Source organism: Cherax quadricarinatus, chromosome 47 (genome assembly GCF_038502225.1).
Source record: "Cherax quadricarinatus isolate ZL_2023a chromosome 47, ASM3850222v1, whole genome shotgun sequence".
Taxonomy (NCBI): domain Eukaryota; kingdom Metazoa; phylum Arthropoda; class Malacostraca; order Decapoda; family Parastacidae; genus Cherax; species Cherax quadricarinatus.
In genome coordinates this window covers 30718825-30746680 of record NC_091338.1, presented here as the reverse complement: position 1 = coordinate 30746680, position 27856 = coordinate 30718825, and positions in this window count along the sequence as shown.

Sequence of the window (27856 nt, the reverse complement as noted above, 5' to 3'; positions counted from 1 at the left end):
TTATTAAATTCTTCCCAAATTCTATTAATTATAAATGGATCTAATTTATATAAACCAAAGGAAATATTCATATTATTGTCAAAACTGCTTTTTATGAAACAAGATTCAATTATATTCCTGTCGACCATGGACTTGCTTGATACTACTTTCTCAACTTTTTGAAAATCAATTGGATGGTTAAAATCTCTTACATGAATAAATAGAGCATTGGAATCTTGTCCGGTTCTAATGCTATATTTATGTTGTTTTAATCTTAGTTCGAGATTTTTACCAGTTTGACCGTAATAAACTTTATCGCAAATTTTACAAGGAATCTTATAGACACATCCATCAGCATTTTGGGGGGAATTCTTAATCAAAAGTTTTTTTACTGTATCAAGATTTTTGAATACAACTTTAATATTAAAAGTCTTAAGAAGAGAAGGCATATCAACCAAGTTTTCATGGTAAGGGAGAACCAACATATTTTTAGTTGAATAAGGCTGGTTGCCCTTTTTTGGATTATAGAAAGTGTTCCTAGCAACTTTAAAAGATTTATCAATTACATTTCTTGGGTATTTTAAATCATTACCTATTTCATAAATTTTGGATATTTCCTCATCTATGAACTCAGGACTACAAATTCGTAAAGCTCTCAAAAACATTGATGAGAAAACAGACAGTTTGACTCTATCTTGATGCGAGGAATAATAGTGGACATAGGAACAGTTATTTGTAGGTTTTCTGTAAATTTTAAATTTGAATTCATTATTACCCTTAATAATTAAAACATCTAGAAAAGGCAATGAGTTATTTTCTTCAAACTCAACAGTAAAGTTTATAGAATGGGCTAAGCTATTTAATTTTCCAAGAAAATGGTGTATATCTACATTTTTGGGCATAAGACACAAAATATCATCAACATATCTGAACCATTTAGCTCTATTAGGGAGGATTGTGTTAAGCAACCTTGTTTCAAAAAATTCCATGTATAGGTTACTAAGAACAGGTGAAAGAGGATTTCCCATTGTCATACCAAACTTCTGAGTGTAAAACTTATCATTAAATACAAATTTTGCATCAACAATGCAAAGTTTAATAAGTTTAATGATAGTAGGAACTGGCAATGGTAAATCATAGTTAACGAGTTCTTCAGATAAGAAACTTAATAAATCATCAACAGGAACTTTCGTAAACAAGGAAGTAACATCAAAACTAACCATGTTAAAATCATTTAAGTCAGTCATGGAGCTTAATTTATCAACCAAGTCTATGTTGTTTTTAACATTAAAGTTAGAAATTTTGCCAACAATAGGGCTCAAAATATCAACAAGCCATTTGGATAATTTATATGAAACTGACCCTATGGAGCTAATAATTGGTCTGACTGGATTCCCTGGTTTGTGTGTTTTTATTAGTCCATACATGTAAGGTAAAGATGGATTAGTGGAAGTAAATTGTTTGACTAATTCATCTTTGCCTTTCAGTAGAAGTTTTATTTTTTTATTGAAATTGCTGTTAACGGTTTCTAGGGGATTTTTCCTAAGTTTAGAATAGGTTTCCGTATCATCTAAGAGATTATTCATTTTTTCTTGGTAATCATTTTCTTTCATAATTACTATTGCATTTATTTTGTCTGCTTTAGTAAGGCGCAAATTTTTATTGTTATTAAGTGTATCATAAGACTTAAAGAATCTTTGAGGGCAATTGGGAATGTTTGGTTTTAACATAGAGCTGTATACCATTCCTTTACTAATATTAATTTCATCAGAGGATAAATCAGAAAATTTTTCAAAGTTACAAAAGGCTTTTGCAATTTCAACATTATTAAGCTTTTTTGAAGTTGCAAAACTTAGGCCAAAACCTAGAGCAGCAGTTGTATGTTTGTCTAAAATTTCATCCTTGTTTACGAAAGTTCCTGTTGATGATTTATTAAGTTTCTTATCTGAAGAACTCGTTAACTATGATTTACCATTGCCAGTTCCTACTATCATTAAACTTATTAAACTTTGCATTGTTGATGCAAAATTTGTATTTAATGATAAGTTTTACACTCAGAAGTTTGGTATGGCAATGGGAAATCCTCTTTCACCTGTTCTTAGTAACCTATACATGGAATTTTTTGAAACAAGGTTGCTTAACACAATCCTCCCTAATAGAGCTAAATGGTTCAGATATGTTGATGATATTTTGTGTCTTATGCCCAAAAATGTAGATATATACCATTTTCTTGGAAAATTAAATCGCTTAGCCCATTCTATAAACTTTACTGTTGAGTTTGAAGAAAATAACTCATTGCCTTTTCTAGATGTTTTAATTATTAAGGGTAATAATGAATTCAAATTTAAAATTTACAGAAAACCTACAAATAACTGTTCCTATGTCCACTATTATTCCTCGCATCAAGATAGAGTCAAACTGTCTGTTTTCTCATCAATGTTTTTGAGAGCTTTACGAATTTGTAGTCCTGAGTTCATAGATGAGGAAATATCCAAAATTTATGAAATAGGTAATGATTTAAAATACCCAAGAAATGTGATTGATAAATCTTTTAAAGTTGCTAGGAACACTTTTTATAATCCAAAAAAGGGCAACCAGCCTTATTCAACTAAAAATATGTTGGTTCTCCCTTACCATGAAAACTTGGTTGATATGCCTTCTCTTCTTAAGACTTTTAACATTAAAGTTGTATTCAAAAATCTTGATACAGTAAAAAAACTTTTGATTAAGAATTCCCCCCAAAATGCTGATGGATGTGTCTATAAGATTCCTTGTAAAATTTGCGATAAAGTTTATTACGGTCAAACTGGTAAAAATCTCGAACTAAGATTAAAACAACATAAATATAGCATTAGAACCGGACAAGATTCCAATCCTCTATTTATTCATGTAAGAGATTTTAACCATCCAATTGATTTTCAAAAAGTTGAGAAAGTAGTATCAAGCAAGTCCATGGTCGACAGGAATATAATTGAATCTTGTTTCATAAAAAGCAGTTTTGACAATAATATGAATATTTCCTTTGGTTTATATAAATTAGATCCATTTATAATTAATAGAATTTGGGAAGAATTTAATAATACACTGGACAAATAAATAGCTTGTGAGTTTTGCAAAGAACCTATCCAAGTTGGCTCGCCGCGCGTCACGTGTTTAACCGTTGTGGGATCTGATAGTGAGGTGCTGGCCGACCCCTTATATACCTTCCTTGGATGCTTCACTTTCATAGTTCCTTGATAATGTGAGTAGTCACGAAAGCGCTTGGAATTTCTCTATTCTTTCAGAGTGGTTGTTTTGTATATTTTGAAATCACCTGTTTACTGTGATCTTATTGCATATAGATATATATATATATATATATATATATATATATATATATATATATATATATATATATATATATATATATATATATATATATATATATATATATATATATATATATACATACAAGTACATACATATTTATGCAAGATGCAAAACAACCACGGGGGAGGGGGTTGAGTTGAATGATAGCTCTAGGCCACTTGTGATGCAGTCAACACATCAGAGATTGCAATGATGCAGAAAAGAGGGAGAAGTTCAAGCAAACACGGTCATAAGGAACATCACTACTGGAGCTATCATTCAACTACCCCCGTGGTTGTTTTACGTATATATATAATATAGGGAAGTATCACCTCTAGAACTGACCCATAACCCCGTTCTCCTCCTCATCTTTCACCGTTCTCCTCTGTATCAGACTGAAGAAGCCACTGGCTGGCGAAACGTTATGCCAATAAACATTCGCAAATGTTGTACAAGTGTCTGGTTGTTCAGCTTACCAGCTGTCTGAACCATTACATTACAGTCTCAGTGTTATACACACAATACCATCATTGCCCTACTTATAAGGCACCTAAGTTCCCTCGTCTTATAATAACATGTTCATTTTTCCCACTATAATCTACCTTTTCCATAATTACTACCGCAATTGTTTTGTTTTTTTCGTAAGGGGAAGTCTATGGTCTTTCCTTAACTCATGGCATAACTTAACAAATAAATTAAATAATATTTATGAATTATGAATTTACTATAAATTTATTTATTTATGAATTACGGAAAGATGCTAGACTTCACCTTACGAAACACAAAACAAATGCGACAACAATTATGGAAAAGATAGATTGTAGTGGAAAAATGAACATGTTAATAGACTTAGGTGCCCTACTTAGTCACTCAAGTCTGCCATACTTTACCACAATATGTACGTAACGCAACCTGAGTGTTCCAAATACGTAACATGTATAGAATAGGTCAGCAGAATACTGCAGATGTTCCCAGTTTTGTTGTATATAAAAACAAACAGACGCATGGCCAGCGGTTCCGCTAAGTAATTAATTATCATTGCTTTTAGCCATGAGATCCCATGGCTAACATTTTCTTGGAGGGATGGGGAATTTTGAAGGGAAAACTGAGGAGGAAGATGCTAAGTTTATGTGCTGAACTTTCCTGAATGAGACAAGTTGAGAACTAAAATACACCAGGCAGAAAATGAGAGCGAATTTTTGTTTGAAGTTTTTGGGATGCGATGGAACGATGTCCAGACTTCTGGCTACCATCTCTGCTTACTCTGCCTGCTGGCTACCAACCCTGCTTACTCTGCCTGCTGGCTACCATCTCTGCTTACTCTGCCTGCTGGCTACCATCTCTGCTTACTCTGCCTGCTGGCTACCATCTCTGGTTACCCTGCCTGCTGGTTACCATCCCTGGTTACCCTGCTTGCTGACTACCATCCCTGCTTACCCTGCCTGCTGACTACCAACCCTGCTTACTCTGCCTGCTGGCTACCATCTCTGGTTACCCTGCCTGCTGGTTACCATTCCTGGTTACCCTGCTTGCTGACTACCATCCCTGCTTACCCTGCCTGCTGACTACCAACCCTGCTTACTCTGCCTGCTGGCTACCATCTCTGGTTACCCTGCCTGCTGGTTACCATCCCTGGTTACCCTGCTTGCTGACTACCATCCCTGCTTACCCTGCCTGCTGACTACCAACCCTGCTTACTCTGCCTGCTGGCTACCATCTCTGGTTACCCTGCCTGCTGGTTACCATTCCTGGTTACCCTGCTTGCTGACTACCATCCCTGCTTACCCTGCCTGCTGACTACCAACCCTGCTTACTCTGCCTGCTGGCTACCATCTCTGGTTACCCTGCCTGCTGGTTACCATCCCTGGTTACCCTGCTTGCTGACTACCATCCCTGCTTACCCTGCCTGCTGACTACCAACCCTGCTTACTCTGCCTGCTGGCTACCATCTCTGGTTACCCTGCCTGCTGGTTACCATCCCTGGTTACCCTGCTTGCTGACTACCATCCCTGCTTACCCTGCCTGCTGACTACCAACCCTGCTTACTCTGCCTGCTGGCTACCATCTCTGGTTACCCTGCCTGCTGGTTACCATTCCTGGTTACCCTGCTTGCTGACTACCATCCCTGCTTACCCTGCCTGCTGACTACCAACCCTGCTTACCCTGCCTGCTGGCTACCAACCCTGCTTACTCTGCCTGCTGGCTACCATCTCTGGTTACCCTGACTGCTGGCTACTATCCCTGCTTACCCTGCCTGCTGGTTACCATCCCTGGTTACCCTGCCTGCTGACTACCATCCCTGCTTACCCTGCCTGCTGGCTATCATCCCTGCTTACCCTGCCTGCTGGCTACCATCCCTGCTTACTCTGCATGCTAGCTACTATCCCTATTCAGACAGTCTGCTAGCTACTATCACTGTTTAGACAGCCTGCTAGGTACCATCCCTGCTTGTTCCGTGCTTTATGTTATATTGTCAGTATTTAAAAGCAAATATCAACAGTATACATAAGGAAGATGGGCAGAGGTTGACTCTTAGTAAACTACTGGTTGCTGACTTCAGGTATTATTCCCTTTCCCCCCCCCTCACTTTAACTCCATCCCCCTACTGTCTCTTTCTTCCACTCACCTCCCAAAAATATAAACAATCACACGCATTCAATTTAACAGCTCAGTGGTGCATCACTTGTGTGTGTGTGTGTGTGTATATATATATACATATATATATATATATATATATATATATATATATATATATATATATATATATATATATATATATATATATATATGTATATATATATATATGTATGTATATATATATATATATATATATATATATATATATATATATATATATATATATATATATATATATATATATATATATATATACATATATCCTTAACAAGATTCGAACTTGTGCACTCTACATCAAAGTACATGCACAGCACTTTTGTCATACTTATATTATCTTGACGTTGGAAGACGACCAGAGTGTTCTTCACTCTCACCTGACGTTTGTCATGCTTTGAATCCAGTAAACCTTGACATACATTGTGTCTAGATCAGTCTAGATCAGTGCTCTGTTGCGAAATGCTTGCTGACGCATTTTGTGAGTTTCTCTGGATGTTTAACAGAGTTTGAAACAAATTACACACAAACACAAACACACTACTACTGGAGTAGCTAAGTGAACTAGATACCTCAAAGGCGGTGGGACTAGACACTTCTCGGTGGGGCCTGAGAGAAGAAGCACAGGCGCTGTGTGTGCCACTAACAACAATCTTCAACACGTCCATGGAAACAGGCTGATTACCTGAGGTGAGGAAGACAGCAAATGTAGTCCCAATTTTTAAGAAAAGTGAAAGACACGCGGGATTAAACTACATACCAGTGTCACTGACATGTATGCAGAGTAATGGAGAAGATTATCAGAAGGAGAATAGTGGAGCAGTTAGAGAAGAACAAGCTTATACACGACATCCAGCACGGTTTCAGGAAAGGGAAATCATCTGTCATAAACCTACTGGAGCTTTACGACAAGGTAACGGAAGTAAGACAAGAGAGAGAGAGAGAGGAGTGGGTAGATTGCATTTTCTTAGACTGCAAGAAGGTTTTCGACACAGTCCCACAGAAGAGATCACTGTAAAAGCTAGAGGCTCAGGCACGCATAACAGGAATGACACTTCAGTGGATCAGAGAATATTTGACAGAGAGGCAACAACTAGTCATGGTATGTGACGAAGTGTCATAGTGGGTGCCCGTGACGAACATGGTTCCACAGGGGTCAGATCTAGGACCGGTGCTGTTTCTGGTATATGTGAATGACGTGACGGAAGGGATAAACTCAGAAGTGTTTGCAGAAGTGAATCTAATGAAGAGAATTCAGTTGAATGAGGATCAGGCAGGACTACATAGGGATCTGGACAGGCTGCAATCCTGATTCAGTAACTTGTTCCTGGAGTTTATCCCCACCAAATGCAATGTCATGAAGATTGAGGAAGGGCAAAGAAGACCGCTGAGTACAGATTAGGAAAGCCGAAGACTGAAAACCTCACTCAGGAAAAAGATCTTGGGGTGAGTATAACATCGAACACATCTCATGAGGTGCACTTCAAGCAAATAACTGCTGCAGATATGGGTGCCTGGGAAACCTAAGAATAGCATTCAGACACCTTAGTGAGGAATCGTTCAAGACTCTGTACACCGTGTACGTCAGGCCCATATTGGAGTATGTAGCACCAGTTTGGAATCCATACATTGTTAAGCACGTCAAGAAATTAGATAAAGTGCAAAAGTTTGCAACAAGACCAGTCCCGAAGCTAATGGGGCATGTCTTACGAGGAGAGGTTAAGCGAAATCGACCTGTCAGTACTGGAGGACAGAAGGGATAGGGAGACACATGATAACGGCATATAAAATATTGAGAGGAATTGACACAGTGGATAGGGACAGGATGTTTCAAAGATGGGACACAGCAACAATAGGTCACAATTGGAAGCTGAAGACTCAGATGAGTCACAGGGATGTTAGGATGTGTTTCTTCAGTCATAGAATTGTCAGGAAGTGGAATAGTCTGGAGAAGTGATGTAGTGGAGTCAGAAACTATACATAGCTTTCCATGATAAAGCTCATAGAGCAGTAAGAGAGTGGACCTAGTAGCGATCAGTAAAGAGGCGGGGCCTGGAGCTATGAATCTACCCCTGCAACACAATTAGGTGAGTGCAATTAGGGAATACACGCATGCTCACACACATACATACACACACATACATACATACACATACATACACATACACACACACATACATACAAACACACACACAGTGGAGGCTGAAGGGACACTGCAAAGACAAAACAGTGGGGTACGTCAACAAGGGATATACTAACAAGTGTTTGATAAATTACACACAACTGAAGAGGAAATGGAGAAGCTCCTAAGTGATCTTGACACCTCAAAGGCTGTGGGAACGGACATCTCTCCGTGGGTCCTTAGAGAAGTAGCAGAGACATTACGTGTGCCACTAACCAAAATCTTCAACACTTCCCTTGAAACTGGGCAACTTCCTGAAGTATGGAAGAAGGCAAATGTAGTCCCCATCTTTCAGAAAGGAGACAGAAATGAAGCACTAAATTACAGACCAGTGTCACTGACGTGTATAGCATGCAAAGTCTTCGAAAGATTATCAGGAGGAGAGTGGTAGAGCACCTGGAGCGGAACAAGATTATGAACGACAGCCAGTACGGATTCATGGAAGGCAAATCCTATGCAACAAACCTACTAGAGTTTTATGACAAGGTAACTGAAGCAAGAAATGAGAGGGAGGGGTGGGTTGATTGCATTTTCTTGGACTGCAAGAAGGCCTTCGACACAGTTCTTCAAAAGAGATTAGTACAGAAGCTAGAGGAACAGGCACATATAACAGGAAGGGCACTGCAATGGATCAGAGAATACCTAATAGGGAGGCAACAGCGAGTCATGGTCCGTGATGAGGTATCACAGTGGGCGCCGGTGACGAGTAGGGTCCCACAGGGACCAGTGGTATTCTTGTTATATGTGAACGATATGACGGAAGGGATAGACTCAGAATTGTCCCAGTTTGCAGAAGATGTGAAGTTAATGAGGAGAATTAAATCAGACGCGGACCAGGTAGGTCTACAAAGAGACCTGGACAGGCTGGATGCATGGTCCAGAAACTGGCTTCTAGAATTTAGCCTCGCTAAATGCAAAGTCATGAAGATCGGAGGACGGGAAAGGCCGCAGACAGAGTATAGGCTAGGTGGCCAAAGGCTGCAAACCTCACTCAAGGAGAAAGACCTAGGAGTGAGTATAATACCGAGTACATCGCCAGAAGCACACATTAACCAGATAACTGCTGCGGCTTATGGGCGCTTGGCAAACCTGAGAACAGCGTTCCGGTACCTCTGTAAGGAATAGTTCAAGACTTTATACACTGTGTACGTCAGGCCCATACTGGAGTACGCAGCACCAGTTTGGAACCCACACCTGGTCAAACACGTCAAGAAATTAGAGAAAGTGCAAAGGTTTGCAACAAGGCTAGTTCCAGAGCTAAGGGGAATGTCCTATGAAGAAAGGTTAAGGGAAATCGGTCTGACGACACTGGAGGACAGGAAGGTCAGGGGAGACATAATAACGACATACAAAATACTGCGTGGAATAGACAAGGTGGACAGAGACAGGATGTTCCAGAGATGGGACACAGAAACAAGGGGTCACAATTGGAAGCTGAAGACTCAGATGAGTCAAAGGGATGTTAGGAAGTATTTCTTCAGTCATAGAGTAGTTAGGAAGTGGAATAGTCTGGCAAGCGACGTAGTGGAGGCAGGAACTATACATAGTTTTAAGACGAGGTATGACAAAGCTGATAGAGCAGAGAGAGGACTTAGCAGCGGTCAGTGAAGAGGCTGGGCCAGGAGCTGAGTCTCGACCCCTGCAACTACAATTATGTGAGTACAATTAGGTGAGTACACACACACACACACACACACACACACACACACACACACACACACACACACAAACAGGGCCAGGAGTTGAGTATCGACCCTTGCAACCACAATTAGGTGAGTTTACACACACACACACACACACACACACACACACACACACACACACACACACACACACACACACACACACACACACACACACACACACACACACACACACACACACACACATTACCGTTCCCTGAATGGGTCGCTATTATGTCATTTTAAAATGACACAGTCATGTTATCTAATTATATTCGTAATTCTAGAATAATAACACAAATTATTAGCCTTACATCATAATCGTCCGAGGAGTGTGCCTAGACCCTGATAAAGAGTTCTTCGTCTAAAGAATTTAAGCTACCCCTCATATCTATCAGGAAAACCTGAATATTTTCCAGTTCCCACGCTCTCTACGGTTTGACTCACGAAATCGAAATGACACGATTGCAAACAAGCCATACCACGGGTGGGGTTTGAACTCGCGATTTTTTTTTCTACGGTTTATTTGGGTTGGTATTGTAAATAATGATTAAGATAATTTAGTAGTAATAGTAATAAAAATATATATAAAATATTATTTCTCAGTTAAGGTTTCCAAACACAGAGAAACGCTTTCAAATATATTGATTTACTAACTAAATGTTTTATTATGGAAGAGTTCCGGCGTGTAAATGTTTCTACCAAGTGTTTTATCACGTGCATATTTTACCATGAAAATATTTTATCGTGTGAGTATTTTACTGTATTTAATTCGCGAATAAAACAACAAAAGAATGTAAATAATAACGTCAGTGGAATTACTGAAGGAGCCGGAGAGTGTAAAGTGTTGGGTCTGGTGAGGACGGTGTGTCCCAAGGTGCTGCTCCCTCAGCCAGAGGATTTGTCGTCCCCGCTCTGTGGATTAGTACGTACAGGCACGTGCACGCACGCACACAGGTGTGTGTGTGTGTGTGTGTGTGTGTGTGTGTGTGTGTGTGTGTGTGTGTGTGTGTGAGTGCTTGCATGCTTGTACGAGTCCTTTTACCCATTAGTGTTTCTTATTTGTATCTAAATGACCATTGCTGTTCTCGTGATGACCTTTCACTAATATTTTGTTCATCATATTTTTTATATTTAATGCGTGTAGGCACTTCCTACATGCCGGTATAAATCATTTCCCTGGTCTACCAGTCTGGTATAAATCATTTCCCTGGTCTACCAGTCTGGTATAAATCATTTCCCTGGTCTACCAGTCTGGTATAAATCATTTCCCTGGTCTACCAGTCTGGTATAAATCATTTCCCTGGTCTACCAGTCTGGTATAAATCATTTCCCTGGTCTACCAGTCTGGTATAAATCATTTCCCTGGTCTACCAGTCTGGTATAAATCATTTCCCTGGTCTACCAGTCTGGTATAAATCATTTCCCTGGTCTACCAGTCTGGTATAAATCATTTCCCTGGTCTACCAGTCTATATGCAAAGAAAAGCCTTCTGTTATCCCTTCCGCTCCACTTTCTTCTCAATTTTCAGCTGTTGTCTCTCGTTATCTCTGTTGCAGGTATGTGAAAACTGTTTTATCTAGCCTTTCATGCCGTTTTATGACCTTATATGTGAGGTATCATGTTTATCCCTTTTCAGTCTTTCATCGTAGCTGAATATTCCACTTTTTGGCCAAATATATATTGCTAGCAGTTCTTTCTTATAGAATTTCTAACTCCATATATTTGAAAGCTATTTGTTTGCTATTCGTATTTCTCACAGTTTTGTTTATGCATTGTGCTATCTTTTTTTTTCTTGTTAGTACCGCCTAGATCCCTCTTTCTCTCTGATAATTTCTAGGTTTTGTCATGCTTTACGTGATCCGGTTTCGCTTTTCCTCATTTCCATTACATGATATTTATCTCCGTTAATTTTCATCCTCCATTTAACACTCTATTTCCTCAATATATCACAGTTATCTTGTAGAGATTTAGAGTCGTAATCTATTTTTTTTAAATGAGATTTTTGCATCATCTGTAGACATATTCATAGAGTTTTAAATTCCTTTTGATATGTCGTATAAAGGAATTACATCCGATGTTGTGACACGTACTGTTCTTCATGGTTCCCCGCATGTTGTGACACGTACTGTTCTTCATGGTTCCCTGCATGTTGTGACACGTACTGTTCTTCATGGTTTCCCGCATGTTGTGACACGTACTGTTCTTCATGGTTCCCTGCATGTTGTGACACGTACTGTTCTTCATGGTTTCCCGCATGTTGTGACACGTACTGTTCTTCATGGTTCCCTGCATGTTGTGACACATACTGTTCTTCATGGTTCCCTGCATGTTGTGACACGTACTGTTCTTCATGGTTCCCCTCATGTTGTGACACGTACTGTTCTTCATGGTTCCCCGCATGTTGCGACACGTACTGTTCTTCATGGTTCCCCGCATGTTGTGACACGTATTGTTCTTCATGGCTCCCTGCATGTTGTGACACATACTGTTCTTCATGGTTCCCTGCATGTTGTGACACGTATTGTTCTTCATGGTTCCCTGCATGTTGTGACACGTACTGTTCTTCATGGTTCCCCGCATGTTGTGAAACGTACTGTTCTTCATGACTCCCTGTATGTTGTGACACGTACTGTTCTTCATGGCTCCCTGCATGTTGTGACACGTACTGTTCTTCATGGCTCCCTGCATGTTGTGACACGTACTGTTCTTCATGACTCCCTGCATGTTGTGACACGTATTGTTCTTCATGGCTCTCCGTATGTTGTGACACGTATTGTTCTTCATGGCTCCCTGCATGTTGTGACACGTACTGTTCTTCATGGTTCCCTGGATGTTGTGACACGTACTGTTCTTCATGACTCCCAGCATGTTGTGACACGTATTGTTCTTCATGGCTCCCCGCATATTGTGACACGTGCTGTTCTTCATGGCTCCCTGCATGTTGTGACACGTACTGTTCTTCATGGCTCCCCGCATGTTGTGACACGTACTGTTCTTCATGGCTCCCTGCATGTTGTGACACGTACTGTTCTTCATGACTCACCGCATGTTGTGACACGTACTGTTCTTCATGGCTCCCCGCATGTTGTGACACGTACTGTTCTTCTTGGCTCCCTGCATGTTGTGACACGTACTGTTCTTCATGGCTCCCCGCATGTTGTGACACGTACTGTTCTTCATGGTTCCCCGCATGTTGTGACACGTACTGTTCTTCATGTTGTGACACGTCCCATGGCTGCATGTTGTGACACGTACTGTTCTTCATGGCTCCCTGCATGTTGTGACACGTACTGTTCTTCATGGCTCCCTGCATGTTGTGACACGTACTGTTCTTAATGGCTCCCCGCATGTTGTGACACGTACTGTTCTTCATGGTTCCCCGCATTTTGTGACACGTACTGTTCTTCATGACTCCCTGCATGTTGTGACACGTACTGTTCTTCATGGCTCCCTGCATGTTGTGACACATATTGTTCTTCATGGTTCCCTGCATGTTGTGACACGTACTGTTCTTCATGGTTCCCTGCATGTTGTGACACGTACTGTTCTTCATGGCTCCCTGCATGTTGTGACACGTACTGTTCTTCATGGCTCCCTGCATGTTGTGACACGTACTGTTCTTCATGGCTCCCCGCATGTTGTGAGACGTACTGTTCTTCATGACTCCCTGCATGATGTGACACGTACTGTTCTTCATGGATCCCTGCATGTTGTGACACATATTGTTCTTCATGGTTCCCTGCATGTTGTGACACGTACTGTTCTTCATGGTTCCCTGCATGTTGTGACACGTACTGTTCTTCATGACTCCCTGCATGTTGTGACACGTACTGTTCTTCATTTCTCCCCGCATGTGACGTCTCCCTACGACGACTTTTTCTCTTACAAGGTTTCTTTTCCATTGTAATAATTTGCCTCTTATTCCTCTTATATTTTGCAACTTCTAAATTAGTCTTTCATGGGATAGGTGGATGGAACGGGGGTTTCAGTAGAATTTTCAGTAGAATTTTCCATAACTCTTTCATCAAAACTTAAATGATTCTGCATGCAGAAAAATAAAATATTTTTGTAAGTGTGTTTTAGTCTCTTAATCCACTTTGTTATATTGGTTTATTTACAATATTTTTACAACGCTTGTCAAGACGTGTTTATAGTTTAAACGGCTTTCCCTGGCAACCTTTTTTTTAGATATTGGTTGAATGTGTTCCAGCCTCCATGTGTGCGCCAGCCTCCATGTGTGTGCCAGCCTCCATGTGTGCGCCAGCCTCCATGTGTGTGCCAGCCTCCATGTGTGTGCCAGCCTCCATGTGTGTGCCAGCCTTCATGTGTGTGCCAGCCTCCATGTGTGTGCCAGCCTCCATGTGTGTGCCAGCCTCCATGTGTGTGCCAGCCTCCATGTGTGCGCCAGCCTCCATGTGTGTGCCAGCCTCCATGTGTGCGCCAGCCTCCATGTGTGTGCCAGCCTCCATGTGTGTGCCAGCCTCCATGTGTGCGCCAGCCTTCATGTGTGTGCCAACCTCCATGTGTGTGCCAGCCTCCATGTGTGCGCCAGCCTTCATGTGTGTGCCAGCCTCCATGTGTGCGCCAGCCTCCATGTGTGCGCCAGCCTCCATGTGTGTGCCAGCCTCCATGTGTGTGCCAGCCTCCATGTGTGTGTCAGCCTTCATGTGTGTGCCAGCCTCCATGTGTGTGCCAGCCTCCATGTGTGTGCCAGCCTCCATGTGTGTGCCAGCCTCCATGTGTGCGCCAGCCTCCATGTGTGTATCAGCCTTCATGTGTGTGCCAGCCTCCATGTGTGTGCCAGCCTCCATGTGTGCGCCGGCCTCCATGTGTGTATCAGCCTTCATGTGTGTGCCAGCCTCCATGTGTGTGCCAGCCTCCATGTGTGCGCCAGCCTCCATGTGTGTGCCAGCCTTCATGTGTGTGCCAGCCTCCATGTGTATGCCAGCCTTCATGTGTGTGCCAGCCTTCATGTGTGTGCCAACCTTCATGTGTGTGCCAGCCTCCATGTGTGCGCCAGCCTCCATGTGTGTGCCAGCCTTCATGTGTGTGCCAGCCTCCATGTGTATGCCAGCCTTCATGTGTGTGCCAGCCTTAATGTGTGTGCCAGCCTTCATGTGTGTGCCAGCCTCCATGTGTGTGCCAGCCTTCATGTGTGTGCCAGCCTCCATGTGTGTGCCAGCCTTCATGTGTGTGCCAGCCTCCATGTGTGTGCCAGCCTTCATGTGTGTGCCAGCCTCCATGTGTGTGCCAGCCTTCATGTGTGCGCCAGCCTCCATGTGTATGCCAGCCTTCATGTGTGTGCCAGCCTCCATGTGTGTGCCAGCCTTCATGTGTGCGCCAGCCTCCATGTGTGTGCCAGCCTTCATGTGTGCGCCAGCCTCCATGTGTGTGCCAGCCTTCATGTGTGCGCCAGCCTCCATGTGTGTGCCAGCCTTCATGTGTGTGCCAGCCTCCATGTGTGTGCCAGCCTTCATGTGTGCGCCAGCCTCCATGTGTGTGCCAGCCTTCATGTGTGCGCCAGCCTCCATGTGTGTGCCAGCCTTCATGTGTGTGCCAGCCTCCATGTGTGTGCCAGCCTCCATGTGTGCGCCAGCCTCCATGTGTGTGCCAGCCTTCATGTGTGTGCCAGCCTCCATGTGTGTGCCAGCCTTCATGTGTGCGCCAGCCTCCATGTGTGTACTCACCTATTTGTACTCACCTATTTGTGGTTGCAGGGGTCGAGTCCTAGCTCCTGGCCCCGCCTCTTCACCGGTTGCTACTAGGCCCTCTCTCTCCCCGCTCCATGAGCTTTATCAAACCTCGTCTTAAAACTGTGTATGGTTCCTGCCTCCACTACGTCATTTTCTAGGCTATTCCACTGCCTTACAACTCTATGACTGAAGAAATACTTCCTACTATCTCTCTGATTCATTTGTGTCTTCAACTTCCAATTGTGGCCTCTTGTTTCTGTGTCCCCTCCCTGGAACATCCTGTCCTTGTCCACCTTGTCTATTCCACGCAGTATTTTATATGTCGTTATCATGTCTCCCCTGACCCTCCTGTCCTCCAGTGTCGTCAGGCCGATTTCCCTTAATCTTTCTTCATAGGACATTCCCCTTAGCTCTGGAACTAACCTTGTCGCAAACCTTTGTACTTTCTCTAGTTTCTTGACGTGCTTTATCAAGTGCGGGTTCCAAACAGGTGCTGCATACTCCAGTATGGGCCTGACATACACGGTGTACAGTGTCTTGAATGATTCCTTACTAAGGTATCGGAATGCTGTTCTCAGGTTTGCCAGGCGCCCATATGCTGCAGCAGTTATCTGATTGATGTGTGCTTCCGGAGACATGCTCGGTGTTATACTCACCCCAAGATCTTTCTCCTTGAGTGAGGTTTGCAGTCTTTGGCCACCTAGCCTATACTCTGTCTGTGGTCTTCTGTGCCCTTCCCCTATCTTCATGACTTTGCATTTGGCAGGATTAAATTTGAGAAGCCATTTGCTGGACCAGGTGTCCAGTCTGTCCAGGTCTCTTTGAAGTCCTGCCTGGTCCTCATCAGATTTAATTCTCCTCATTAACTTCACATCATCTGCAAACAGGGACACTTCTGAGTCTAACCCTTCCGTCATGTCGTTCACATATACCAAAAATAGCACTGGTCCTAGGACCGACCCCTGTGGGACCCCGCTCGTCACAGGTGCCCACTGTGATACATCATTACGTACCATGACTCGTTGTTGCCTCCCTGTCAGGTATTCTCTGATCCATTGCAGTGCCCTTCCTGTTATATGCGCCTGATGCTCTAGCTTCTGCACTAGTCTCTTGTGAGGAACTGTGTCAAAGGCCTTCTTGCAGTCCAAGAAGATGCAATCAACCCACCCCTCTCTATCTTGTCTTACTTCTGTTATTTTATCATAAAACTCCAGAAGGTTTGTGACACAGGATTTGCCTTCCGTGAATCCGTGCTGGTTGGCATTTATACTCCTGTTCCGTTCCAGGTGCTCCACCACTCTCCTCCTGATAATCTTCTCCATAATTTTGCATACTATACGCGTCAATGACACAGGTCTATAGTTTAATGCCTCTTTTCTGTCTCCTTTTTTAAAAATGGGAACTACATTTGCCGTCTTCCATACCTCAGGTAGTTGCCCAGTTTCCAGGGATGTGTTGAAGATTGTGGTAAGTGGCACGCACAACATATCTGCTCCCTCTCTAAGGACCCACGGGGAGATGTTGTCCGGTCCCATTGCCTTTGAGGTATCGATGTCCCTTAGCAGTTTCTTCACCTCCTCCTCATCTGTATGTATGTCGTCCAACACTTGTTGGTGTGAGTAAGACACATGTGCAACATCTGGGTATCTTTATTGTAGACGTTTCGCCATCCAGTGGCGAAACGTCTACAATAAAGATACCCAGATGTTGCACATGTGTCTTACTCTCATCTTGTCGGTATTATATACCATTCGTACACAACTTGTTGGTGTATTCCTTGCTGGTGTCCCCATCTGGTCTGTTCCCCCAGAGTCCTTCCTGTCTCTACTGTAAATACTTCCTTAAATCTCGTGTTGAGCTCCTCGCATACCTCTTGATCGTTTCTTGTGAGTTCTCCACCTTCTTTCCTCAGCCTTATCACCTGGTCCTTGACTGTTGTCTTCCTCCTAATGTGGCTATACAGCAGTTTCGGGTCAGATTTGACTTTCGATGCTATGTCGTTTTCATACTGTCGCTGGGCCTCCCTCCTTATCTGTGCATACTCGTTTCTGGCTCTTCTACTAATCTCCTTGTTTTCCTGGGTCCTATGCCTCCTGTACCTTTTCCATTCTCTGTTGCACTTAGTTTTTGCCTCCTACACCTTCGGGTAAACCAAGGACTCGTTTTGGTCTTCCTATTATTTCTGTTTCCCTTGGGAACAAAACTTTCCTCTGCCTCCTTGCACTTTGTTGCCACATATTCCATCATCTCGTTTACTGATTTTCCTACCATTTCTCTGTCCCACTGAACCTCCTGCATGGACTGATGAAGCCACTGTGTGGCGAAACGTTTCCTCAATAAAGATACCCAAGAGTTGCACATGTGTCTAATTTATCAGACTCTGTTACTGCTCCATCTATTATTATACCTGTTTTTATGCAACAATTAATATTTTCTCGAACATACAATGCAACTCCTCCCCCCTTCCCATTACATCTATCCACATTGAACAACTTAAATCCCTGAATATTACACTCAGCAGTCATATCCCGACTCTTTAAATCATACCACGTTTCAGTTAATGCAATGATATCAAAGTTCCCAGCACATGCTACCAAACGTAGTTCATTAATTTTATTTCTTGCACTTCGACTGTTAGTATAAAATACCATCACATGTTTTTTCTTCTGCACATTTTTCCTATTCATCTTTGTTTTTACACAATTTCTGAAATTATCATTACACAGAGTTACTCCATGACAGTTACTATTAAAATTCTTAATATCAGAGCATAAGTCAATATATCCATACTCATTATTAATCATTTCTAAACCCATACCTCTAACTAATCCTAGTTTAAAGTCCTAACAACCCCCTCAACAGAGTTAGCAAGAAAACCCACACCTGCCCTGGATAAGTGAACCCCATCCCTGGCATACATGTCATTTCGGCCATAGAAGTTGTCCCAGTTGTCAATGAATGGTACTGCAATATCCTTACAGTGTTTATCCAGCCAACAATTAATACCAATTGCTCTGGACAACCATTCATTACCAACACCTCTTCTTGGCAAAATGCCACATATAACAGGGCAACCCCCCTTCTTCCTAATCATGTCTATAGCTGTCCTGAACTTTCTAACTAAATCCTCACTTCTACGCTTGCCTACATCATTGCCTCCAGCACTGAGGCAAATAATAGGATTGATCCCATTACCGTTCATGACGTTGTCAAGCCGGCTAGCAATGTCCTCCATCCCAGCCCCAGGAAAGCATACCCTTTGTCTCCTACTCCTGTCCTTCAAGCAGAATGCCCTATCCATGTATCTAACCTGGCTATCCCCAACAACAACAATATTCTTACCTTCCTTGTTGTCGCTCGTCGTGACGATCCCAGTAGTCGACTCACATTCGTCGGGTAGTACCGAGAATGCGTTGGAGGTTTCCACTGGAGTTTCCACAGCAGTCTCTTTCTTCTTCATCGTTTCTGGCTTTCCTTTCGTCTTCTTGATCGTCAACTTCGTCGTCCCCTGCTGTCCAGCCAATGACCACGATCCCTTCTTGACCTGAGGACTCGAAACAGGACTACTACGAATCCTCTTGTTTTCCTCGGTCAATCGCCGTATCTCCATCTTCGCTGCCCTCAATTCTTCCTTAAGTTGCTGGTAAAGTTGCTCGATGGAGGGCATCTTGGTTCAGTCTACGGGAGCAAATAAGACACTTCTTCACAGAGTTAAGTACAGGTCACCACTGAGTTAAGTACAGGTCACCACTCAGAGAGTGTCCATCAATGGGGTTAAATCCGAGTGGGGGTTAGTAACAAGTGGCGTTCCACAGGGATCAGTCTTGGGCCCGTTGTTGTTTATAATACATATCAATGATCTTGATGAAGGAATTACTAGTGATATGAGCAAATTCGCCGATGACACGAAGATAGGTAGGATAATTGATTCAAACGTAGATGTTAGGGAATTTCAGGAGGAACATAAGAACATAAGAATGGAGGAACATTGCAGAAGGCCTATTGGCCCATGCGAGGCAGGTCCTTATCAAAACGACTCACGTATGCCGTATTCTATTCAAGATTGATGGACTGACCACATCGACTCAAGGTTGAGGGACTGATTACCTCATTCTCCTCCTGTTCTTCAAGATTCTCTTTTGTATGGACTGATGAAGCCACTGTGTGGCGAAACGTTTCCTCAATAAAGATACCCAAGAGTTGCACATGTGTCTAATTTATCAACATGTCGGTTCTCTGAACCATTCATCTAAAAACGACTACTACCTTAAGCTTCCATAAGAACATAAGAACATAAGAAAGGAGGAACACTGCAGCAGGCCTGTTGGCCCATACTAGGCAGGTCCTTTACAATTCATCCCACTAACAACATTTGACCAACCCAATTTTCAATGCCACCCAAGAAACAAGCTCCGATGTTCAAGTCCCTCTCAAATCCAACCCCTCCCACTCATGTACTTATCCAACCTAAATTTGAAACTACCCAAAGTCCCAGCCTCAATAACCCAACTAGGTAGACTGTTCCACTCATCAACTTCCCTATTTCCAAACCAATACTTTCCTATGTTCTTTCTAAATCTAAACTTATCTAATTTAAATCCATTACTGCGGGTCCTCTCTTGGAGAGATATCCTCAAGACCTTGTTAATATCCCCTTTATTAATACCTATCTTCCACTTGTACACTTCGATCAGGTCTCCCCTCATTCTTCGTCTAACAAGTGAATGTAACTTAAGAGTCTTCAATCTTTCTTCATAAGGAAGATTTCTAATGCTATGTATTAATTTAGTCATCCTACGCTGAATGATTTCTAACAAATTTATGTCCATTCTGTAATATGGAGACCAGAATTGAGCTGCATAATCTAGGTGAGGCCTTACTAATGATGTATAAAGCTGCAGTATGACCTCTGGACTTCTGTTGCTTACACTTCTTGATATAAATCCCAGTAATCTATTTGCCTTATTACATACGCTTAGGCATTGCTGTCTTGGTTTAAGGTTGCTGCTTACCATAACCCCCAAGTCCTTTTCGCAATCTGTATGGCTAAGTTCTACATTATTTATCTTATAAGTGCTAGGGTTATGGACACTCCCGAGCTTCAGAACCTTGCATTTATCTACATTGAACTGCATCTGCCACTATTCTGACCAAGAGTAGAGTTTGTCTAAATCCTCCTGAAGTTCCCTAACATCTACGTTTGAATCAATTATCCTACCTATCTTCGTGTCATCGGCGAATTTGCTCATATCACTAGTAATTCCTTCATCAAGATCATTGATATATATTATAAACAACAACGGGCTCAAGACTGATCCCTGTGGAACGCCACTTGTTACTGATCCCCACTCGGATTTAACCCCATTTATGGACACTCTCTGCTTCCTGTCTGTGAGCCATGATTCGATCCACGAGAGCACCCTTCCCCCAATGCCATGAGCTGCTACTTTCTTCAAGAGTCTTTGGTGCAGAACTCTATCAAATGCCTTACTAAAATCTAAGTAAACAATATCAAATTCTTTATCGTGGTCAACAACCTCAAAAGCTTTACTGAAGAATGTTAATAAATTAGTTAGACAAGACCGGCCTCTTGTGAATCCATGCTGAGTATCCTTAATCAAGCTATGCTTATCGAGATGGCTGCTTATAATCTCAGCTATAATTGACTCTAGTAATTTGCCTACAATTGAGGTCAGGCTTATTGGGCGGTAATTTGACGGTAACGACTTGTCCCCTGTTTTAAAAATAGGAATTACATTAGCCATCTTCCACATATCAGACACTACACCTGTTTGAAGAGATAAATTAAAAATATTAGTTAATGGTTCACAGACTTCCATTTTGCATTCCTTAAGAACCCTTGAAAAAACCTCATCAGGACCCGGTGACTTATTTTGCTTCAGTCGGTCTATCTGCTTCACAACCATTTCACTAGTGACTGTGATGTTACATAATTTATCTTCTTCTGATCCACTATAAAAATTATTTACCGGAATATTATTAGTGTCTTCCTGTGTAAAAACCGAGAGAAAATAATTATTTAAAATCGAGCACATTTCATTCTCTTTGTCAGTAAGATGCCCATAGTTATTTTTAAGGGGACCTATGTTATCTCTGACTTTTGTTCTATATACCTGGAAAAAACTTTTTGGGTTAGTTTTAGAATCCCTAGCAACTTTAATTTCATAGTCCCTTTTAGCTTTTCTTATCCCCTTTTTAATGTCCCTCTTAACGTCAATATACTGATTCATATGATGACCCTCGCCTCCTTTGATACGCCTATAAATTCCTTTCTTATGCCCTAGTAGATATTTCAGCCTATTATTCATCCATTTTGGGTCATTTCTATTTGATCTAATTTCCTTATAAGGGATAAACGTTCTTTGAGCAGCATGTATTGTGTTCAGAAAACTGTCATATTGATAGCTCTCTTCGTTACCCCAGTCAACAGATGATAAGTGTTCTCTAAGCCCATCGTAATCTGCTAAGCGAAAATCTGGGACTGTTACTGAGTTATCCCTACTATCGTACTTCCATTCAATTCTAAATGTAATTGATTTGTGGTCGCTAGCACCCAGTTCCTCTGAAACTTCTAAATTATTAATAAGGGATTCATTGTTTGCCAGAACTAAGTCAAGCAGGTTATTTCCCCTTGTAGGTTCTGTCACAAACTGCTTCAAAAAACAATCCTGAACTACTTCTAAGAAATCGTATGATTCTAAATTCCCAGTCAAGAAATTCCAATCAATATGACTAAAGTTAAAGTCTCCTAGAATTACTACATTATCGTGCCTTGTGGCCCTAACAATTTCCTCCCATAGTAGTCTCCCTTGGTCCCTATCTAAATTTGGGGGACGGTATATCACACCTAAAATTAATTTTTCATGCCCCTCTGAAAATTCTATCCAAACAGACTCTGTATGTGTTACTTCAGACTTAATACCCGTTTTTATGCAACAGTTCAAGCGATCTCGGACATACAATGCCACCCCACCCCCCTTCCCGATACTTCTATCTACTTGGAACAATTTAAAACCCTGAATGTGACATTCTGCAGGCATGTCCCGACTTTTTGAATTAAACCAAGTCTCAGTAATGGCAAATACATCTATGTTACCTGCACTAGCAACTAGTCTCAATTCGTCCATCTTATTCCTAGCACTGCGACTATTTGTGTAATAAATATTTAATGACCCTCCTCTCTCTTTACCCTTCCTGCTCCTTTCTGTTATTCCACTAAACCTAATACTGTCCTTGTCAATTAGTGCCACTGGCTTTCCAATATCCACCTCATTTTGCCTATTACTAGTTCTCCTAGTACTCATGTTACTACCCAGCGACTTCACAGTTTTCCCGCCAAAACCCATACCACTAAGTATTCCTAGTATAAAGACCTAACAGCTCCCTCCACTGCGTTGGCCAGTGCTCCCACCCCACACCTAGATAAGTGAACCCCATCCCTGGCATACATGTCATTTCTGCCATAGAAGAGGTCCCAGTTGTCAATGAATGTTACCGCATTTTCCTTACAGTATTTGTCCAGCCAGCAATTGACACCAATTGCTCTGGACAACCATTCATTTCCAACTCCTCTCCTTGGCAAAATGCCACATATGACAAGTTTCCCACCCTTCCTCCTAATTATCTCTATTGCTGACCTATACCTGCTAATCAGGTCCTCACTCCTACGTCTGCCAACATCGTTGCCTCCAGCACTGAGACAGATAATAGCATTGCTCCCATTACCTCTCATGATGTCATCCAGACGGCTAACAATATCCTTCATCCCAGCCCCAGGAAAACACACTCTCTGCCTCCTACTCCTATCCTTCAAGCAGAATGCCCTATCCATGTACCTAATCTGACTATCCCCAACAACAACAATGTTTTTACCTTCCTTGGCGTCGTCCGTCGTGATGCTCTGAGTAGTCGACTCACATTCGCCAGGTAGCATTACACCACTTGTAGAATTCGTCAAGATGTTCTCGATGGTCTTCGTTGGGGTTTCTAGGGATGTCTTACTCGTTGTGGCATTCCCAGTAGAACACTCACATTCGTCAGGTAGCACCGAGAATGAGTTGGAAGTTTCCAAGGTAATCTTCTGGGTTCTCGTTGTTTCTGCCTCTCCAACCGTTTTCTTGATCTTCAGCTTGGTTCCATGTTGCCCGGCCACTGACCAAGCTCCCCTCTTAACCTGGGGACTCACAACAGAATGATTACTACGAATCCTCTTGTTCTCCTCCGTTAATCGCCGTATCTCCATCTTAGCAACTCTGAGCTCTTCTCTCAGCTGCTGGTAAAGTTGCTCAAGAGAGGGCATCCTGGTACAGATTCACAGAGAGCACACAAACAGGTCTTCACAGGTAAGACACATATGCAACAGTTAGACAACTTTATTCCGAAACGTTTCGCCTACACAGTAGGCTTCTTCAGTCGAATACAGAAAGTAGGCAGGAACAGTAGAGATGAGAAGACGATGTAATCAGTCCATCACACTTGTAGTCGTAGAATTTGAGGTTGTCAGTCCCTCGGCCTGTAGAAGTTCAGTTCCATAGTCAGGAACTATCTGAGATAGTTCCTGACTATGGAACTGAACTTCTCCAGGCCGAGGGACTGACAACCTCAAATTCTACGACTACAAGTGTGATGGACTGATTACATCGTCTTCTCATCTCTACTGTTCCTGCCTACTTTCTGTATTCGACTGAAGAAGCCTACTGTGTAGGCGAAACGTTTCGGAATAAAGTTGTCTAACTGTTGCATATGTGTCTTACCTAACAACCTGTCGGTATTGTATACCATTTTGATGTTCAGGTCTTCACAGAGCTAAGTACACGTCACCACTGAGCTAAGTACACTTCACCACTCTATTCAAGATTGATGGACCGAACACATCGACTCAAGGTTGAGGGACTGATTGCCTCATTCTCCTCCTGTTCTTCAAGTTTCTCCTACGTATGGACTGATGAAGCCACTGTGTGGCGAAACGTTTCCTCAATAAAGATACCCAAGAGTTGCACATGTCTCTAATTTATCAACATTTCTATGTTCACTAGTGGTAGCAGTAGTAGTAGTAGTGGTAGTGACAAAAGTATTACACTATGATAGAGCAATTAATTCGTACATGAGTAAAAGGATACAAAAGCTATTACTTGGGTAACATAAAAACAGGTTGGACAAATATAGACTGGAAAGATGCAGCTTGTTTCAGTGTTCACTCTCTGTAATGTGCTTTGTGTAGTATAACAGGAGAAACTATGTGATGGCAGGGTTTACTGTTTTCAGGAGGATTCTTGCTAAGACTTCGGAGATGGTGAAGCTGATGTTGTTTTGTTTAATTGTATTCGAAACAGCGATCAGTGCTGATTCGAGGCACTTGCGTCTGCGGAAATTAGTTTCTTTGATCACTAATTGGGCGTCTCTGAATTTCATGAGATGATTGGTGGAATTTCGGTGTTGTACACAGGCGTTGTTCAAGTTATCGTTCCTACATGCGTAAATGTGTTCATTGAGGCGGGTGTCGAGGTTTCTTGCTGTTTCACCTACGTAAATCTTGTCACAGCCTCCACAGGTATAGTGTAAACTCCTACATTGACTGGTTCGTGGTGCTTGGATTTTGTCCTGGTTAGATCCTTTATTGAAGTGCTAGAAGCGATGGCGACTCTGGTGTTAGCTTGTGAAAGTACTTTTGAGACGTTCAGTGCAACCTGGCTGTTGGGAAGAATTATAACTTTGTTGGGAGTGGTGTTGATGCGTGGAGAATTAATGATCTGAAGAGCTCTTTTCTTGCAGTCTTTGATGAAAAAAGAAGGAAAATGTAACTCAGTGAATGTTTGGTGAATGTATGTACATTCCTCGTCAAGAAACTCAGGACTACAAATTCGGTATGCTCTTAGGAAAATCCCGATGATGATGCCTCTTTTGGTCTTGGTATCTTGACTGGAATAGAAGTGTGTGAGATCATTTTTATTGGTGGGTTTCCGATAAACTTGAAATCTTAGGTTGTTGTCTACTTTGTGAATGAGGACGTCGAGGAAAGGTAGTTTGTCATTGGACTCTTCTTCTAGTGTAAACTGGATCGCCGGTTCAACTGCGTTGAGCCTTGCCTGAAGATCCCGCACATCAAAACGTTTTGGAGTTATTACGAGGACATCGTCCACGTAACGTAACCAAGTGACGCTCGAAGGGATGATGTTGGCGAAGTGTTCGGACTCTAGGTGTTCTATGTATAAGTTGGGTAGGACGGCACTTATGGGGGACCCCATTCCCATGCCGTAGGTTTGCTTGTACATAAGAACATAAGAACATAAGAAATGAGGAACACTGCAGCAGGCCTGTTGGCCCATACTAGGCAGGTCCTTTACAATTCATCCCACTAACAAACATTTGACCAACCCAATTTTCAATGCCACCCAAGAAACAAGCTCCGATGTGCAAGTCCCACTCAAATCCAACCCCTCCCACTCATGTACTTATCCAACCTAAATTTGAAACTACCCAAAGTCCTAGCCTCAATAACCCAACTAGGTAGACTGTTCCACTCATCAACTACCCTATTTCCAAACCAATACTTTCCTATGTCCTTTCTAAATCTAAACTTATCTAATTTAAATCCATTACTGCGGGTTCTCTCTTGGAGAGATATCCTCAAGACCTTGTTAATATCCCCTTTATTAATACCTATCTTCCACTTATACACTTCGATCAGGTCTCCCCTCATTCTTCGTCTAACAAGTGAATGTAACTTAAGAGTCTTCAATCTTTCTTCATAAGGAAGATTTCTTATGCTATGTATTAATTTAGTCATCCTACGCTGAATGTTTTCTAACGAATTTATGTCCATTCTGTAATATGGAGACCAGAATTGAGCTGCATAATCTAGGTGAGGCCTTACTAATGATGTATAAAGCTGCAGTATGACCTCTGGACTTCTGTTGCTTACACTTCTTGATATAAATCCCAGTAATCTATTTGCCTTATTACGTACGCTTAGGCATTGCTGTCTTGGTTTAAGGTTGCTGCTTACCATAACCCCCAAGTCCTTTTCGCAATCTGTATGGCTAAGTTCTACATTATTTAACTTATAAGTGCTAGGGTTATGGACACTCCCGAGTTTCAGAACCTTGCATTTATCTACATTGAACTGCATCTGCCACTTTTCTGACCAAGAGTAGAGTTTGTCTAAATCCTCCTGAAGTTCCCTAACATCTACGTTTGAATCAATTATCCTACCTATCTTCGTGTCATCGGCGAATTTGCTCATATCACTAGTAATTCCTTCATCAAGATCATTGATATATATTATAAACAACAATGCGCCCAAGACTGATCCCTGTGGAACGCCACTTGTTACTGATCCTGTTATTGAAAGAGAGCTTGTTATTGAAAGAAAAACAGTTGAAATTAACACAGAGTTCAATCAAGTCAACAAAATCTCCGGGAGGTAGAGAAAGATTAAGGTCCTGATTGACTTTACGTCGTAGAACCTCGATGGTTTTTTTGGTAGGTACTTTTGTGAAGAGGGAAGTCACATCCAAACTGCTTAGTTTCTTGTTACGGATGGAGAGGTTACGGATGCGGTTGAGAAGGTCGCCTGAGTGTTTAAGATGAGCGGGGCTGATGGTCCCCAGAAGGCAGGAAAGATGTTTGGCAAGAACTCCGGCTAGTTTGTGTGGAGCACTGCCTATTCCTGACGTGATGGGTCTGAGAGGAATATTGTGTTTATGGGTCTTGGGTAAACCATACATGTGTGCTGGTTTAGGGTTGCTTGGTAACAAGTACAGAAGTTTCTTCCCTTCTCTAGTGCGTTTGAGTATTTGTCTGGTTTTGTATAGAAAATCTTTGGTGAGCGTCTCCCACTGTTGAGTGCTGATGGGTTCGTATGTAGATTGATCATTCAAAAGGTCCACCATTTTAGTGTTGTAGTCACTGGTGTTGAGTATGACGACTCCACCTCCTTTGTCGGCGGTGGTGACGATAATGTTGGGGTCGTTGGCGAGGTTCTTAAGGGCAGTGATGTATCGTCTACGAAGATTAGAAGAAGAAGGTTCACATAAAGCTGCAGTGAGAAGGCCCTGTATATAACCCTTCTGGAATCGGCGATCCAGTTTACACTAGAAGAAGAGTCCAATGACAAGCTACCTTTCCTCGACGTCCTCATTCACAAAGTAGACAACAACCTAAGATTTCAAGTTTATCGGAAACCCACCAATAAAAATGATCTCACACACTTCTATTCCAGTCAAGATACCAAAACCAAAAGAGGCATCATCATCGGGTTTTTCCTAAGAGCATACCGAATTTGTAGTCCTGAGTTTCTTGACGAGGAATGTACATAC